General features: G+C 45.3%; 1 protein-coding gene across 22 annotated transcripts in view; it reads left to right on the top strand.

Annotated features, from left to right (window-relative positions):
- The window catches only part of LPP (LIM domain containing preferred translocation partner in lipoma), a 356,455-nt gene that overhangs the window by 57,599 nt on the left and 279,489 nt on the right, over positions 1-19,367 (top strand). The window contains exon 1 of one of the 22 annotated variants that reach the window (XM_068953857.1): positions 14,802-15,156. The exons of 18 other annotated variants lie outside the window; for them this stretch is intronic. The gene's annotated coding sequence lies outside the window, so the exon portion shown is untranslated. Of the gene's footprint in view, positions 1-14,801; positions 15,157-19,367 lie in introns of those variants that run through there. 3 more of the 22 variants (XM_068953862.1, XM_068953872.1, XM_068953867.1) reach the window with 3 other exon arrangements.

The raw sequence follows: 19,367 nt of genomic DNA, 5'->3' as shown, positions 1-19,367 counted from the left end.
AGGCTGCCAGACACCTCCAGCTGGCTCAGATGTCACCTTAAAGTCCTGGTGCTTTGGGCTGATTTAAAGCAAAAGGTATATTATGGCCTGGAGAAAGGCCTCTGCTTGTGCTCTGGTTTCAGGCATGCCATCAGAAAGGTGTAGGGGTGGAGAGTGGAGGCATCCAGAACTGGGGTCCTTTCTGGGGACTCCCAGGTGCTCTCAGGTACCTGCCAAAGCCCTGTGTTGTTGCTCCTGGGGTGCCAAGCACCCCTACTGTCCTTGTGAGAATCCACCTGGTTCCAGGTGAGGCATCTTTTTTTTTTTTTTAATATACAAAAATGGCACCCAGAACAAAAAAAAAACCTCTTCTTTGCCTGGCTGTCTGCTTGGCTCTCCTCAGCAGTCTGCTGAAGAAGGCCATATTCATCTAGGCTGCAGCACAGGTCAGAGATGAGGACCTATACTTATTCATTTGTCTGTCCCCACTTAACTGTTTTCTTCTTCTCCCCTTCCACTTCCACTGATTATTTCTTGAGTAGTTCCCTATTATCTCCTGCTGTTGCTTGTTTTCTCCTCCTCCCCTTTTTGGCATTTGCATCATGTTGTTTCTCGGGTGGAGGGGCAGCTCCAGTTCAGCAGCACCTGCAGGCTCAGCTGGCGAGAGCTCCCTGGTCCTGCTTCTGGCTTTGAGCAGGGGAGGGGCAGAGTGCAGCGTGGGACTGAAGGACGTAGGGAGGAGAGGTGGCTGCTGTATGCCTCTTGGCCTTACTGACTGCGCAAATGAGGTGCCTCAGACCCCGCTGTAGGTAGGATGCTGGAAGGAACTGCCTACGAGTCCTGGGCATTAACATGACACTTTTCAGAGGCCTATTCTGCTATTGCCAAGTTTTATGCTGATCCATCTTTCATCCTAATGTCTTTTTATTTTTAAAATTTATTTTTTATTGTTTAATTTTTATTAATTTTTTATTAATTTTATTTTTATTAATTTGTTAGCTCTGGGATTTGCCATTTTGGACTTTAATCCTGGGAATCCCATAAAACAGCCATCTTTGAGAGGCAGAGAAGGATTTTGTAGGGTGAAGCTAGAAAATCTACGAATTCTGTTTTAAGCCTCTGTGATTTTTTAGGCCCACTCAGTGTTTCCTAGAAGGACAGTAACTGTTGTTATGTTTTGGTGGGGCTGAAATGGAACTGAGAAAGTTATAACAGCCAGGCTTTAAGGTTAGTACCAAAATCAATAGCCTCAGGTGAGTTAGTTCTTAAATGCGACAGAGAAAGAAACATCCCATGCTTCTCTGTGCCTCAGCTTCCCTTTCTAGTAAGTGGGCACTGTGGAAATCTCCTGGGTGTTGTGCAAAACTAGCTTGCCCTCATTTGTGAGATGTACTATGGCTTTGGAAAGACCTGCTGTGGATGAGACCAAGAGGAAGAGAACTGGAAATACCCAATGTATGTGGACAGAAGAAAAAGAAAAAAAAAAAGTCCTTTGATCTTTAGCTTCTGTGGGTTTCTCTTTATTTTACTTGTTCATGCTCCTTGGAGGATTTCTGGAGGAGCGCCAGAATTCAAGCCAGCATCACTGCTGATGAAAGCCACCTTCAGACCTACCAGGGCATGGCCCCGATGGCGTTAATGGGGTGGGGGGGAGGCACCTCTGGCGGTGGGGCAGACACTGCTTTTTGCTCTCTGACTGATGGAACCAGTTGCTTAAGCGAAGTACCCAAAGCATGGCCAGACTGATTAAGTGTTTCCCCTACTGAGTGGTATTTGTTGTGATGTAAAGCTGGAAAGGTTCCTAGAAAGCATTAAAATACAAATAATATTAACCAGAACTGAGGGAGAGCAGCCAGTCACTCAGAAATGAGAGAAATAAATTACGGTGAGAATGGGTCAGTAGGAATGAGGCTGCCTGGTTTCTGCTACTTAATCCCCTGAGAGTTTCAATGAAGTCTGATCCAGTAGGGCAGGGCACAAGCAAGGAAGGTGCTGGAATCACCTCCTGTGCTTATCTGCCTAGGGTGGGACTGAGAGGCTGTGATTGCTGCTCATGGTGCTGGTCCTGTCCAAGCGCCCTGTGATAATGGGCTGGACAGTCAGCCTCTCTGACTCAACATATCCATCTGTCAGCTGGGACTGATCCATCCCACCCACGCCAAGGAGGCTTAAGGGAACATTTCTTTGTAAGGCATTTCAGGACCCCAGGAGATGTCATGGTAATCGAATGCAAAGTACTGTTCATGAATGCAGCCGCTGTTAATTTTATTGAGATATTTACCTGGCTGGTAACGTCTCCTCCCCTTCCCTCCAATATAAAATGTGCTTGTTAACTCACATGAGTGCTTGTAAGGCCAAAGGGACAGTCAGCTCTTTTAATCTGTGCTGTCATGGAATAAATAACCTCCTGGGATAAATCCCTGCGAGCTTGTCCTAATCTCACCTCATCCTCATCTGTGTTCACACGCGTAAATGCATGCCGTCAGCAGTGTGTAATATGCTTCCTTCTCCTGCAGCTTAAATGAGTAAATCCTACAAGGACCTAGGCTTCGGAGATGGAAATTTCATCACTTTGGTGATCCCAGGCATGCAATTCAGGCTACTGAAGTACTGCTAAAAAGGGAAGTGCTGGCTTCAAAGAAAACAAAAAACGTATTTTCTATCTAAATTTGCACCATAATTTGAGGAGACCATGTTTTTCACTTTTGCTTCATGTTAGATAGACGTGTACAGTCATTTTTATATTTCAGAGTAGTCAGTTTCTCCAGTGCCTTGTGCAAGTCTTTCCCAAAGCAACCAGGAGAGCGAGAGAAACTACTGAAAACCACATTTGTTTATACACTGAAAGTGTGGGTAGGGCACTTGGGCACAAACATAGGTCCTGACACTACCTGTATTTTTCTAATGACTAACTCTATTGATACTCAGCGGAACTTGACGATACAAGGAGTTTTTCTAGGTAAGTATTGAAAGGGAGAGTCATGCATAGATTTGAAAGCAGCACCATGAAAGCAAGGTAGTACAGGTCCTGAGTCAGAGCAGGTGCAGGGGGTGACATCCACAAAATTGTATCATTTCATCCTCATTGATTTATTTCTGCATGTAGTTCGGTGTTAACATGTGTCCTGTGGCTAACTGTGGCTCTGCCTGCCCTGCAGCCCTCCCTCTCCTGCCTCCTTGTCACAGCTGGGCTATGTACTTTGTAAGCACATTTGGAGGAAGATGATGTGTCTCTATGCTGGGGGTGAGGGAGGGAGAGAGGCTTGCAGTTGGCAGTCTTTATATGTTTCCATAATAGGAATCATACATAAATGATACAGGCAGTAAATCTATTGCCTTTCGTTTCTGTATTGTGCTTGATTTTGTTTTTGTGGAAGGAACGTTGTGATGCTGCACGTCCATCCCCTGGGCATGTTTGCAGTGATGGGTCTCCTTTTCCGCAGCAGTAATTCCCTGCAGTTGTTATGTGGCGCGCACACACAGATGGCTTGATCTGCTTTGTCAGAGGCTATTGCAAACAGATGAATAAAGAAAATAAATTGTTGCTGTGTAATGCTTCAGTAAAGCTTGTTCTTGAAAAATGCACATCCTTGCGCCATGACAATCTCTGATATACTCAGTTCTTTGGGGTATTGTAACCTTTGGAGAGATATGAAATGGCAGTGAAATTCTTCGACCTAGTTACAGGAAATCTTAGCAGGCGTATTTGTAAGTAAGGGTACTCTGCTCAGGCAGAGTGAATCAGAGCTCTTGCTGGTCTCTAATTGTTCCTGTAATTTGTCTCAGCAGCAGATATGTCTACATGTGTATATTTTGCAAGGGGAAGGAAGGCATTTAACCTTCAGTTGGAGCAAGGCCCAGCATCACTGTATGTCTCATCCAACACAAGCCTCGCACAGAGACCCTCAGTTTCAAATCTCCTTGTGCCTGTGTACCAGGGTGTGGGTGGGTCGGTGCTCTGTGCACCCCCATGCCCTTGGAGATGCAGAAGCCCATTGCATGGGGTGCAGGAGGTCCCAAGGTGGTGGAGAAGCTGTGAAGCTGTGTTGCAGCAGGGAATTATGGTGCATAGTGCCCTGGCTCCCAGCAGCCCTGGTAAGCGACACTCCTCACAGCGCCTCTGCTTTCAGCTCCTGATGCGAAGCCAAGACAGGTCCACTGCTCCTTGAGCCAGTTTCACCGCACTGGGCCGAAGTAGTTTAAAAAGACTCGTTTGGGTTGTGAATGAGAGACTAATCCCAGGCGCAGAGAAGATACAGGTACAGTAGCAATGTGTGTTTTGACGTTCTGATCCTTTCCTGTTGTCTAGCAAAGGGCTTGATCTTGAAACTGAGTTGACTTTTGGTGTTAGTTTAATAGGCACAGAAATCAGGCCAGAGATTGCTCGGGGAACTGCAGTCCTGGGCTCATGTAAGGGTTGCAAAGCTGTGTGTGCTACCTGAAGATGCCCCCTGCCTGTTTAGCAAAAAGAGGCAGCGTGAGCTAGGAAGAGCGTCTGAGCATGGGGATTCAGAGGGCTGTAGGATCCAGGTACCTATTTGCTAAAAGGACTATTCCAAATTCCTCTCTGTAAGCTGGCAGCAAGGATTAGGTGGGTATCTGCATAGATTTCTCATCATAATATTTTCACTGGGCAGCATCCAAGAGAAAGAGAGAGATTCCAAGAGGTTGAGCAAGTAAACATGAAGTCATCCAGCACTGCTAAACAGTACTTGAGGCAGAATTGGGTTTTATTCTATTTGGGGAAACCCCCACTGAGGCTTGCAGCCATCGAGCTGGTAGAATTCAAAACATAAAGACAGCACTTTATATCTTATGCTGAAAAGTTTCTTCTTCCACACTAACTTCAGCACTGAAGAGCTTGTTGATCCCTTATTTAGGTGCTTAGGGAGAGATGATTAAGACAGGAAGGGCCAGTGCTTGGAGAGGATAGTGTGCATCACTTGTTTGGGCAAGTAAGCCAGACAGGGGGAAGGGAGAGAAGGGGTGGGTGGATGTGGGAGCAAATAGACTAATGCAGGAACTGGAAAGGGTGAGGCCCTCTAACGTGGAGGGGTTTGGACTCTGCTCTGGGCTGGCAAAATCATCATTAGTGTCAACATCTGGCCTATCAATTTTTCCATTAGAAACTCAGCTCTTTGCGGGGTTTTAATATCTTGGCTATTTCAGATCACACTGAGAAACAGCATGCCCCTGCTCAGGCACTCAGCATGGATGCTCTAGTTGTTTGCAAAGCTGACATATATAATAATAATTTATGATGTTGCATTGAGAATGGGCAAAATGGGAAAACCAAGCCCCTACATAGTAGGAGTTCTTTTCTATCAGGCAAACTGTAGGAACAATGTGTTTGCAATTAACTATAATAGCAAGAGAGTAGCTGCTGAGGGAAGAGATTGGGCAAAGGGGCTTTTTTGGCTCAGGTTCTGCCCTGAAACACCAGAGCTCCTTGATAACAGAGCCAAATCAGATGCTTCTGGTTATTGCTGTAGTTTTTCAGCACGCCTTGCTGGGCAGCAGCAGCCATGGCTGGTGGGACTAAAGCGTACTTTATATCATGTTTTACATCCTTCCTCACTTATGGCTGCAGCTTTGCTTTGTTACCTACTTGAGACAGTAGTGCACTAGTTCCCATGTTAGGGGATGTGTGGGTTGTGTGGCTGTGTGTGTAGCATGGGCTAGCTAACTGCAGTCCTTTGAAAGTGCCTGGATAAAGCGTTGAACTGCAGCCTCTTTCCTCTATGATGCTGTGACCTGGTCAGGGAATCCAAGACCCTCTGGGACTGGTAAGGAGCATCCTGGCAGGATGGAGGCCGTGGTGCTGCACCTGGGAGTGCACAGAGCAGGAGCTGATGGGGTCCTAATGCACTTGTTTTTCTGATGTCTGCTTCATGTTGTTCTCCTGGGCTACGGAAGACCCTAGACATCTGAGAGACCAGAAATGATATGGAAATTTAGCAGTCCCAGATGCCCAGCAGAAAAGGAACCCACTCTGGGCACTCAGAGGAAGTCCCTTTCTTCCTTGTGGGCAGTTACTACTTTGGTGGAGAGGCCTTAAAAGGTGGTGTCTTATTTCAAGCCAAGAAGTTGCTTGATTGTGGTTCTGTACATCTGTCTTTATGTGGGCAAAATCCTGTGGTATTTTTAGCCATAACTCGTACCTCACTTGGCCAGAGGTGACCAATGGAAGGTCCTCCCAGTACTTGCCATGTATGCACACCCAGAGCAGGTCCACGGTGTGGTCTAGAGCAAACATAGCTAGGATGAAAGTGTTTCAGATTTCCTGTAGTATGGTCTCCTTGGGGAAAACCTCCTTGCTCTGGTCAATTGGGATTTGATTGCTCCGGGTAGGAACAGCCATTCCCTGGCAGGGGCTGAGTTTGATTGCCACTGACATACGCTTGGTCTTGGTGGAGACTGCTGACGCTTTCAGTGTCTCTCAGCACCTGGTTGGGCCAGGCCCTGGGGGACTGCTGCCTGTTCTACCTGGGCTGAGTATCGTCTCAGGTATATTATAGCTTCTCATTTTGGCCTTTGCATCACTTATCAAGTCTAAAACGTAGGGCTGATCCTTCAGAAAGTCTCTGTCCCAAACAAGGCACTTCCAAACCTGAGGGTAGTTATTCAAGCTCTGAGTGAAACGTTTTGGCCCATACTTAGGCACGGAATTAAGGCAGCCTGATTTGCAGCAAGGCTGAGGAGCCAGAGCTTTTCTGAGGGCATGAGCTGGGAGGAAGGGGGTGTATGCAGCATGCCTTCAAAACAGGATCTGATTTAAGAGAGTGTTTAAGAGATCTAAGAATGATCAGGAAAGCACAGCAGTATGTGCTTGAGTTCCATAGAAGTCAAAGCAACTTAAGCACATATTAAAGTTAATTATGTACTTAAGTGATTTTCTGAGTTGGCACAGATCTGAGAATGTACTTAATATTCCCTTGAGTTGCGATTCACAGCACTGTTCTGTAGTTCCTTCCCAGGACAGGTACCAAGTTACTTAATTTTTTTCTTTAAAGATGACCTGTTTCGGCCTTAATGCTTTGCAAGTTATTGGAAAAGATGATGTGAAAAGTTAAAGCGCTCTGAGCAACACAGTCCTTTTGAAATGACTAAGAGAATTTGTACCATTCATTTCAAAAGGGCTCAGTGTAGCAAGAATAATGCAGTAACAAGGATGTTTCACTAAAGGATACTGTTGGAGTTAAAATGCCGTCTGGTGTGATCAGAATGACAGCCTGTTTGAAATTGATGTAGTGTAATGTGCTACTATAGATTATTTTCCTTTAATGTCATTTTTTTTTTCCCAAAGTCTTTTTGCAGGGAATGGGTTACTTGCAGCATGGATTTGAATGCGATATGGTGTAATCAGAATAATAAGCAGGTGCATTGTATAGTATTTAAGTGGAAAGCTGCTGCCTAGAAGGAAAAAGTAATGTGGTTACTACTGCATCTTCTCCCATATGAGTATTGTTCCCTGAACACTTCTGGGTTTCCCTGTATATGAGGCTTATTTAAGTAAATTCCGATTGAGTTGAATGGGATGCTTTGCTTCTGAATTGATTTTCAGTAGAACTTTTCACATTTATAACAATAGACGGTGCTAATATATAGGTTCTTTGTAATAAGACTAACATTTTGCCTGTGAATAACAGGATCATTTGATGAATGCTTGCATGTTGCTAATGAAAAGGGGTGGGAGAGGAAATTACATTTAATAAGGCGTTTAAATGACATTTTTCATATAGAATGCCACTGCATTTAATGTTCACAGAGAAGAGAAACTAAAGGTGTTAGTAAGGCAGATGAAGTGCAGCTGGGTGCTGAAAGACTTCACTTGGGTACTTTCCTGAGTACTTATCCTCTATTGTTGCTCTGCCTCAAGCCGTTGCTTCCTAGTGCACCACAGTCCTGGTCAGCAGTGTCCCTCCCTGTCTGCAGAGAGTCCCACGGATGGTTCTTGTGGTGTTTCAGCCCTTATTTGCAAAGTGCTATCTATTCTTGTATTTTGTGTCCCTGCTCGGCCTGGCCGGGAGTGAACCCTTGTCTTGACCTGCCACATCCTCTTATAGGAAAGCTGCCAAGTGACTTCCAGCTGAAAGCACAGTTTGTTAGGAAAGGGAGTGAGTTACTTCTTGGCTTGTCTTTTGGACCTCTGGCCTCTAAAGTGGACAGATCCTCTTTGTAGTCCTCCTTATAGTAAATTCTCCTTTGCTGAGATCAGTGATGAAGCTGGGTGCTTTTTCAGTTGAGAACTCTCTCTAATTTTAGCCCAAACAAAACCTTCCAGCTTCAGGTTGCTCATGTCAAGGTGCCTGGATGCACCCCTTTGCTGAGGAAAGTCCTCAGCTAATGTTTCAAGTCCATTTCCCAGTAATACAAATGGCAAGATGAGAGCAGTATCGCAGGGCATTCTTCTCCTCCTAGCTATGCCAAGCCATGTTTCTTTGAGTAAGATGTCTGTTTGTTTTTATCAGAAGACTGGTGGAAAAATAGGCTTCTCAGTCTAGAAAGTGACCATGAACTATCTTTTGGGGAACGAGTAGACTGGCAGAAACTGGAAGCTGCCAGCTCTCTACTGCTGAGAGATGCTGTTCAGTCATGTCTTGTCCCTCTGAGAAGCCGCTGCCCTCACAGGTCTCTGTAGCTCCTCTTGGCTTGCATGCTTTAAAAGGGAAAGAAAAGTAAAGCTTTTGAGGTGTCAGCCCAAAAGGATTGAAAAGACTTAGGCTTTGAGGGGCATGTATTCCTGTGTTAGGCTGGAAAATGAGGCAAGCCTGAGTTCTTTCCTTGACTGTGGCACTTCGTCTATTTGACAACCCACCACTGCTACAGGTGCTTAGGATTTATTCTCTGGAAATGGAGTAATAGTGTATTGTAGGTGTGTTATGACACTTGTAATGAATGTAGTCTTCCATTGTGTAGGTACAAAGTTCTAAGTCTTTGGTAGGATTGATATAAGAACTTGATTAACCTGTTAAATTCCAATAAAGCTAGTTCTAAAGCTATTTTAGATCAAAAGGACCATTGGCTCCAATGCTGATGTTTTCCTGAGCAGTAGCTGGTTGTTATACCACTGAAAATTTGAAGCTCTGGAAGGAGACTGACTCCTCTCCCAGCCTTGTATCAATGACACCTCAGTTGCTAAAGCAGAAGTATGGACCTCTGAGAGTGTGGGCTCAGGTAAGAGGAGAGGAGGAACAGGTCTGAACTGAACACATTCTTTGGGGAAATCAGGAGTGTATATATGTAGTCCCCCCCCCCCTTTTTTTTTGTGATTTGTTGTTCTTGAGTCTCCATTTCCCCATCAGTAAAATGAGGACAGTGCTTTCCTTCAAGGGGATGTAAGGCTAGAGGAAGATGATACACTATCACAGCGTAATGTAGCTGAGTTGTGGCAACTGTGTGTGTTCCTAGCCTGATGCAAATGCAAGGTAAAATGCTTTAAGTGAAACCACTGTGAAGTCACTTAACCCAAATTTGTTAAGCCACAGCAACTCTTGGTTGCAGTCACCTTGGTATTTAGAAAGTGCTTTGGAGTTTGAGAAAGAAAGTTTATTGTGGGGGGTTTATCAGTTTTAATTTAAATGCCTTCAAAGTTCTGGAGACTTCTGCTGGGAGGAGAAAAAGGAGATTTTTGTTTTCTTATGCTATCAAACGACCCCTGGACATAAAGCAGACAGCTGTGCGATTGCTGGGGACTTGCCACTTTAGCTGTGATATTTTTGTGGACACGGCTTCAAGTATAATTATATTGAAGCCGTACAGTGAAGGGATTTATAACGGGTTTGTGCAGCCTGGCTTGGAGTTTCTGAGCTTATGAAAATGAACAGTGTAAAATGTTCTTGGCATGCTTTTGAGAACAGCTGTCTAGGCACATGCGTTTTCATATAACTGTTCCTCTTCGTTCGGTTCAGACTTCATCATCCTTCTTTACGGCAGCAAAAACTCACCTGGTTCTACCATTTTGTCTCCAAGAATAGCAACGACTTTGTCTCATCTAATAGTCACATTGCTGGCAAGGGAGCTTTAATCCCTGGAGGCAATTTTGCATTCGTCCCAGAGCAAAGAAGGGGCTAAGGATCTGCTGCCTGCTCCCACTTTCACTGATACGGTTCTGCAGTGATGCGAACAGAATTCGTCCTGGGTGATTCCATGGGAAACCACTGGAGGAATTTGGGTCTGTTGTTTCAGGTGCAGATAACTGCCGTTGCGTCGGGAGGTTGGTTTCGGAGTATCACAGCTCCGTCGTTGCTGCAGGAATTTGTTGCACAGAGCGAATCTTTACAGATGGTCTCTGGCCTTGGGATTATAGTGACATAATGCAAAGAAGGCAGCTTTAGTTAATAGACCAGGTATGGTCAGTTTGATTTTTAAAGGCCAAACCTTCTACAGTGATGGAAGAGCTGTAAGTCTGGCAGTCTTTGGCTGTATGGGTTCACAGGGAACTGTTGCCTTCAAAGCTCAGCAGCTGCATATCTCAGAAGCATTGACTAAGCCCTTAAAGACATTGACTAATGAATAGGGGCCCAGCAAATTGAGGCTTCCTTGCTTCAGACTGGCATAATAGGAAAGATTTGCCCTGTTGCTGTTTGCCAGAATGTGTCATCAGCTTTGGGTGATGAGGGGGGAAGGCTGTTGTTCAATGGCAGTTTCAGGGGGCGGTCCCTCCCCCTGCCCCGTAAGGAATACATAGATGAAAATAGTGGTGAAACTGAGGAAAGGTTAATTCATTCTTTGCCTGACCTAACTTCCCACTGGCTTCCAATTCTGTTAGCTTCCGGACATTTAAATACATTTTTTTCCCTCTAATTTCCCAGTTGTTCAAAAACCAACCGAACAAAAAAAAGCTGCCTTGTTACAGCTATACCCTGGACTTAGCCCCGAAAGCAGTACTTCATGCCCCTTGCGTGCCTGGAGTCCCAGGATAGTGTCTGAGCACCTAGCTCTATTCTTGGCTCTGTCCTTGACTTACAGTGAGGTTTGCAGTAAGCTGCTTCTCTCCTTCCGCTTCACTTGTCTGGACTGTTTAAAAAAAAAGGGGGGGGGGAGGGATGTATTTACTTGCTTTTGGATAACATATTGAGACTTTCTTGTGCAGAGCCCTGTACAAAGCTACACAAGAATACCCAGGACTCATGTATCTTTACTACTTCTTGCCCTTTAATGTATGGTTTTTATTTTCAATGGAAAAGGGGCCAAATCCTCAGCTGATGGGAGACAAGTGTTATATCAGTTATTTCAAGTGACCTCACACAGGATTAGTCCACAGTGCTGAGCTGGCTCAGTGTTGTGAAAAAACGCCTTAAATAATACTTAACCCCCTGCTGTTTCTTCATCTATTTGTATTTCCGCCCCTGCCCCAGTAGAGCAAGCAAAAAGCCGGCAGTCAGAGCTCTCCTGTGAGACATTTCGGTCACTATCCAAGAACGAGGCCAGCACTGCTTGCTGTTAGAAGGGTTGCCGTGGGCAGGTGTTGTGGCATGTAGGGTAATTGTCTTTTGAGGAACGGTTGGGCAACCAGCTCACCTCGAAGAAATGTGCGTTCACTTTTGCTCGACTCTTTCTTCCGCGCCCCAGCGAGCTCTCCTGATTCACGAGAGGCTTTTATGAGCTTTGGTGGGAATGTGGAGAAGCCCGTGTGGGCCTGCTAATCCTACCCCACCTTTTAAGGCTCCACCTCCTCTCCCTGCTCTGAGAAGACTGGTGGCTCCTGAGAAGTTCCAGGCATATTAGTCATTTACTGGAAGACTTTTTTTTGTTTGCTTTTTTTTTTAAATGTCATAGTATTTAGACAGTGGGAGCAAAAATGATTTCAAGCCATCTGCTCGGAGCACAGTCATAGCAGAGCCTCTGCTTCGGGGCAGGAGGTGGGACCCTGCAGCAGGGCCGACAGTGGCTTTTACTGAGCCTTGCCCGGCAGGACACAGGGTGATTTCTCGTGGGTAAAGGACAAATATACTTGGGGGGAAAGGATACACGTGTGGAAAGGAGGCCTGCTGGCAGCGGAAAAGGAAGCATTCACTCGTGCACCTCATGGCACACAACTATGTTTTGCTAATAATTCCAGCCCACAGGATTTTTTTATTTCACTGATTTTCGTTGTTGTTGTTGTTTTTTTTCTTTCTTTCTTTCTTTCTTTTTTTCTTTTTTAATTATTGGAGCTGTTTTTAATCCCTGACCATAATAAAGCCACGCTGTTAACACAAGCAGCAGGGTAGCTGGAATCACAGCTGTACTACAAGCTCTGCTTTTAATTTCAGGCTCTTATTAATGAGGCTAGAAATCTTCCCCTTCCCCATTCGAGTTTGAATAGTGTGTGTCCATCCAAGTAACTTAACTGGGTGCTTCACAGCATCTCTATCTCCATTTGAATACAGGAGGCTGAAGGTTTAAGACTGTATTTTGATATAATGAATCTGTTAGTGGCAGAACTGATTGAAGAGGTTTCCAGACGCTACCATTCACCCAGTGCAGGTGTGTTCATGCCCATGTAAATCAGCACAGACTGAGGGCTGGGAACATGCAGCTGGAGAAGGTGGGACTGGACCTCCAGGGAGAGGGTTGCAATGTGAAACCACAGCCCAAGGCTCCCAATTGCCTGCTGATACGGCAGTAACCTTGCATCTCCAGTCAAAGGCACCAATCTTTGTGAGAAAAGTTGGGAGCAGTTTAGCAACATGCAGCAATATTATGAGGTGGTTTATGGTGAAGGAAAATACTGTAGCTATTTAAGCTTCAGGCTAGGGTCTGCAAGATGGTTTAGGTGACTACCTGTGCTGGAATGCAGCTCTGCTGATCCTGCGATCCTCCCTCCTGCTCTAGCTGTGTGGTCCTGCTGCCTTCCTTGTTCCTGCTCTGGTCTGGGACTTCCTTCAACTCACCCAGCTTGTTGCTAAATATTTGCCTCCCCTGCCCCTTATATTGGTTTTCCGCCTGCTCAGTGAGCTGAAATGGCTCTGTGTCGGTGCTGGTGCAAGGGAGGGGATGGGACTCTGCCTCTTTGGCAGCTGTGGGAGGACAGGGTAGGGCATTTGGGAGGGTTTAGGTTGCTCTTGAGCTGCTGACCACTGATGTGGTCCTGGTGCCAAGCATGAGGGACCTGGTTGTTGTTGTCACCCAGCAGAGCAGCACCCGTCAGTCTCCGTAGAGGGAAGTTATTAGCTCAGTGTTGACTGGAAACATCCCACTTTGGCCCAGGTAGTGTTCTTTCCTCTAAACGTCCATTTGGAAAGTGACTGAAAATAATGGGATTGTCCTCTTTGAGACAAATAAAGGAGAGAGAAATGTCTATAAGCTCTAAATCTGGGGAGGCAGCTCTGAAGTGTCTGTTCTCCCTGTCACAGTGCACAAACGAGTGGGTTTGTCAGTTGAAGCTGAAACGTAAGAATTTTGAAACTCATAAAAAGGAAACAGCTCTGTTACCTAACCTGTTGTTTAAAGTTGCTAGAGGAGGCTTGTTGCTAGAGGATGCTCTTGAGGCCAGTGACTTGAGATCCAAAGGGAGACTGGATGCTGCTGGGCCTATAAAGAATTACTTCAGTACTAATAGCTGTTGGCAAAACAAAAACCAAAAACAAACAAAAAACAAAATTGAAAGCAATATTAAACCTCATGCTTCGGGTTTACGTCTATCTTTATCTTTTAGATACTAGAATGAGATTGTATTTGGGGGCAGAATAGTGTGCACCTGCTATATGCACACATATGGGGGGTTTCCATCATCCTTTAAAGCATCTGCGACTGGCGAGGGTCAACAACATACTGGAGAAAGTGCACCAAGTTGCTGATTTCTGTGAAGTTCCCCATTTTCTTCCTGGGCAGTTCTAGTGTGGCCTAATTTGGGATCCTGATGCCTGGCTGAGGAAAACAGACAAAAACAAGGAGCTCTGAAGTAGCCAAGGAGTAAAGAACAGCATAGATGATTGTGCAGATGATCTCAGGCCTTGTGTATCAGAGGAAGAGCCGGGACTGAACTGGGGAAAATCTTGTTATTGGCAGCATGTCTGTGGGATTCCTTCACCAGCCCAGAGCTTTCATGGGGGTGTTTGCTGCAGCCCGAAGGTGTTGATCCTACATTTGTCTCCTTATCTCTTTGGCCGTTGTCACCACTTCCTCTGCAGGTTGGAGTGAGAGCTGCTTTTCTGATACAGAAATGGGCTGAGAAACTGGAGTTGATGTAGATTTTTTCTGGGTATTTTTGATCTAGGATTTCCTGCTTTTGGAGGAGGAGTATCTCTATCTTCTCCTTTTGTTCCTTTGAAATCCTGGGTGCCCGTGGAGATACAGTCTGTTGATTACAGTAGAAACAGAAATAGCCAAAAAGGGTTTATTTTTTAGAACGTAATGTTGTAACTGCATGCTGGGTATGGAAATCCCAGTCTGCTTCTGAAATTGTGGCAATAGATTTGAACTTGGAGACTGTCAGGACTTGAGAAAGAATTACCAGTGACTTGCATCTCTTATGCACAGTCCCATGCTGCTGTTTTTAGTTAACGTACATTAGAGATCGGTGGGCATAGAGAGGATGTACTTCTCTGTCACTGAGGTTACATAATCCTTCCTGCCCCAGGTGCATACACAGAAGGCTAGGTTGCCTTTTATTTCCTGTGCAGATACAATTTGAGCTTTGCTAACCTAGGAAATAACCCTTAGGAATATAGCTGCAAGAGTTGCAAGCTTTTAAGTTAGCGTAAATCAGCGCCCCTGCTCCTTCACTTCAGTAATTAAGAAAATTACTGCCCGTGTGCGTGCATCCCTCTACATGAACCCTTGTTAGACTGGTCTGGTACAGCTTATTCTTCTTTTACCGTGTGTGTCAGGAGCTTGATTCTGAGCAAGACACTCTGCAGTGCATGTACTAGCCTTTTTCCTGGATGGATTGATTGAATTTTCAGTAAAGACAAACAAAGTCGGAAGTCTAAAGGCGTTCAGCACGCAGTGCTGCACTCCGTGACCCAGCCTGCTGTGCTCAGCTCCATATACGGCAAAAAAAAGGAACAGGAAAAGAGAGCGCAGCTTGAATACCAGACATACAATGCATTCCTCAGAACTGCACACTTGGAATTTGCTTTTCCCCAGAAAGCGGACCCTCTGCACATCCATTAATTCAGACTCTGTACTGTTTAGCAGTGAGAGGGAAGCCAGTATTGAACTGGCTCCAGGCAACACTTATTGTCTCGTGTAAGTGAATTTATTTTCTGCAAGGGTTTTTCTTGCTTTGGTGGGGGACAGAGGAGGGAAAGGGGCTGGGATGAGGAAGGGGAGAGGAGGCCAGATTGTCCTGAAACGTGGTATGACTTTTGGCAAGCTGCAAGCAGGTAGACTGCAATTGCATTTATTTTTTTTGTCCTGCTTGCCTGAAAAATCAATCTGATTCATCATTAGCCTCCGCCTTTAAATTATATTTTCTCTGAATAGCATCTTCCAGTTAGTGGTAGGCAGAGGGTAGATAAGGGAATCGATTCTGGAGCTTACTTCATTCATAATCTGGCTTCAGCTTTCCTTCTGCTTGCAGCCTTCATTACTTGAATAACTACAAGTATGAATGGCCAGCTCAACTCAGCAACAGGCTGCTCAGGTGATGTTCTTCAACAAGTTAGGGCCTTATGGAAGAAATATGAGCCCTGCATTTATTAGGTATGAGTCCTGGTATCTCTAAGGACACCCAAGTTTCTGAAGCCCTGATTCTGAGCTTGGGTTTAGGATCCTCTCACGAACATGAATGAGAAAGATCAAGTCAGTCAATCACCTTTCGGGTTTGCCATTGACTCATCCTGTGCTAAGGCACCTCCTTAAACAACTTAGGAGCTGAACCATCAATGCAGGTGATGTGGTTTCCTAGAGTGTTTGGAAGCCAAATTGTGGACTGCAAGCCACAACTGAGTGAATGACATCACTATCTCTGCATACAGCCAGCCTATCTGCCAACTCCTGGGGCCACTGTAACGGAAGCACCCCAATTAGCTTTGTTTCCTCTCATTTCCTAAGGAAAACCTTTTCCAAGATCGTGGTTTAGATGTGAATTGTGCTTTCTGATGCATCTTCCATGGATGCTATCTCTGTTTCATTGGGACCAAACAGGTGGGAGAACTGGGCAATTGTCATTCACCCAAAAGGCCATTTCTCAGTGGGGACAAAAACAGTCTAACAACTTTGAATTATCTGTATTGTCTTGGAATCAGAATGCCTGGCAAGCAGTTTTCTATTGTTTCTTTACTGGCCTTGTGGAGGTGACGACGCTACTTAATTCCACGTGCTCCTTTCATCTAATTTCTGCACCATCCCTTCCCACCTAGAGGATGGATTCTGATAGTACTTCACTACAGCGATATGTATAGCTTTGTGAAGATCCCATCTGTTTCTGTACTTGACGTCTGTGTTGTTCCATGTTACTTGCCTTCTTGCTTTCCTGTAAAACCAAGCACGTTATTAGGGCCCAAAATAGTAGCTCCTCTGGGCCATATTGTAATAGGAGGGTGTTTCATGATGACAGGTTCCAGCACTACGTGAAGGCAAAGCCCTTTTATATATGCAAGAAAATAGCAGCAATCTGCTTGCAGGTCATGCATGGCTCAGCACTTTGAACTTCTACATTACCAAGTGTGTGCTGCCTCTCTTCTCAGAGACTGTACTTTGCAACAAGCACTGTAAATTATCCAGAGAGGATAATAGAGGAGTTTGAGATGGTAGAAGAAAGAGGAATGAATGGCAAATTTATGCTAATACAAACATCTGTTGAGTATTCTTGCCCCTCTTTCCTCATCCATTCCCACACACATCCGGAGGTTATTTAAAGCTAGGTGGAGTAAAGAGACTTTATTTTTTCTCTGAATATACCTTAGACTTTTGTGAATATGTAGCTACGAGTACAAAGCAAAGCATTTGGGGTAGAACTCACAGGTGTCATTCTTTGGCTCCACTTCACATAAGCATGTTGCTAACTGCTTTGTGGTTCCTGAGACTTCGTGGTGCTCCTTGTGATTTAGCCATAGCTCACTGAGAAGGTGGTCAGTGGTCTCGATGCGCAATGGATTTGGGATGCCCCAATGTCTTGACTGAGTTACTTATTGTGATACTCGTAGGGATGATAGTTACCAAGTGAAAACAGGTGACTCTGGAGAGCTGGGATCATGGCGTAGTCTAATAGTGTCCCCCTAGGAGGTGAGCATGGTGGCTACTTGGGGTGCTACTGCTGGACATGCTGTTGGATTCCTGTGTACATCCAACTTCCCCCTGGGTATGGGGAAGCCCCTATGCTGCTCCTATGCTGCTCCAGTTCCCCAGCTTGATCTGCTGCAAAGCTCCAGCTGCAGGTGGGGCATTGGGGCTGCAGAGCCTGGGATGCCAACAAGCATAGTGGGAGAAATGGGCATCAGGACTCTAGTCCTGCCTCCCTGATAGGCAGATTGCCTGCAGAGGGTTTTCAGATGCTGCACGTACCTGACCTGTGTGTATAGTCAGGAGCGTCATGCATCTGGTGGCTGCTGAAAGGTCACAACTCTCTCTTGGTCTCATTTTTGCTAGATTTCATTGGGAGTAATTCTTTCCCAATCGTTGTTCTAGTGCAGCAGAGCACTGGAACTGGTGGAGAAAGGGAAATGGACATGCAGCTGGTAAATGTTTCTAGAAGTGTTGTGTTGTTTCTGTTTCCAGAATGTTTTCTTCTTGCTTAAAAAAAAAAAATTGGTGCAAAGAATATAGCGTGAAGCAGGTAAATGCTGAGCCACTGTTGCTTTTTTTTTTTCCTGTTTGTTTGTTTGTTTGTGGTAGTGCCTTAAGGTATCTTACCAGAAACAGGGCCATCACTATTAGAAAATCCTGTAAAACAGCTGTAATAATTATACAATGCTCTGTATTGCTATCAGTTTTATAAGTATTCGTAGTTTTTTCTTTTTTTTTTTTTTTTTTAAAGCCACAAGGGACTATCTCTGCACACATCATTGATTTTGCTAATAAAATCTTATATTTTAGTGGTACATTTCATTGGAAAAACATCAACTGCTCCGTAAAAATCAAGACTCATAGTACTGTGGGATGGCAATGTTTCCTGTTGTCTTGTCTTGATGGAGAGATTGGTCTAGAAGGATTTATTTGGTCACTTAACAGCTGTTGGGGAAGGGTACAAAATCAGATGCCTTAGCTCCTCTGCTCCAAACTTTCTAATTTGTGGTTTGGGATTTAGTGTGCAGCTCTTACCCTTTGTTTTTTAACTACAGGTGGTTGAGATGGCCAGATGTTCATCACCTGGGACTGGCTTTGTCATGCAGATGGACACTGCAAGGCTAGGTTGCTGCGCTGAATGAGATTGTAGAAACAAAATTGTTCTCCTAGTTGCATGTGCCTGTAGCCAGCCCAGCTTCATGCCCAGAGGCCACTCACTAGCAGTGCTTGCGTTCATGGAGCATAGTCATGCCTTGTCCAATTCCGTTTCTTCACGGGACGTAAGCTTTCACCACCTCCATCCAACGCTCGATTTCATTTTCTTCCTCCAAGCCCACTAGAAGCCGAATGCAGCTTCGGGTTGGTGGCTTTGCTTCCCTTCTGAGTGCCTCGTGGCGCGTCAGAGCGGTGAGAGCCACGGAGCAGCGGGATGCTCGGTGTTGGCCTTCCCTCTCCCTCTGCTCGGCCACGCTCTCTGGCCGCTGCTGTGACTGAGTTGATGGCTCTGCTCGTTGCCGGGTGGTGCCTCTGCTTTCTTAAATGAGACAAGAAATCTCTCCGGAGCTCCTCATTTCCTCCAGCTCCCAAGAACCATAAAAACAAATGTGTTTTGTGGATGAGTGAAGAGGCTTCCTGGGACAAGGAGATGAGCAGGTGCACTGCTGAGGGGTTCAACTCGGTGCTGTTGTCATTCCCTGCTGTTCTTGTTCAGATTCATATGAGGACTAGGGGATCTGTGGTTTGAGGAGCAAGTCTTAATGCATTTCTCTGATCGTCAGTTGATGAGGATATGTAGGAGAAGGAGAATTTCCCACAGGTGTAGAGACAATGAAATCCTGTGCTCACACAGCTTTATTTACTGAAAGGAGTGGGAAAGGTGCTAAAACCTGTTTGAAATGACTCTGGTGTTAAGTACGGAGAGAGGAGAGCGGTCCGGCCATGACTGCCATTTTGTGTCCCCCACGATCTCTCCATCCGAGGTACCTACCTGGCTTCTTCTGGGATATTATTCCTAATTAGGCTATTCAAAGACCATGGCAGATCAAATTGCCATCTAGAATTGACCAGGACATGGCTGAAAGCCCAGGGTGGAGCTGTCTTTGGCCCTTGCTGGCTGAGCTCTGTAGTAGGCTGGATTAACAAACGTTGTTTTAGACGTAGCTGTAAACCCAGAACATATAAAAGGGCTCAGAGAGAGATGAATTTGTGTTCTATTCTCATTCATTTTGCCA

Source organism: Struthio camelus, chromosome 9 (genome assembly GCF_040807025.1).
Source record: "Struthio camelus isolate bStrCam1 chromosome 9, bStrCam1.hap1, whole genome shotgun sequence".
Lineage (NCBI taxonomy): Eukaryota > Metazoa > Chordata > Aves > Struthioniformes > Struthionidae > Struthio > Struthio camelus.
The sequence above is the reverse complement of the archived record's forward strand: the minus strand, read 5'-3'. Positions and strand labels throughout refer to the sequence as shown.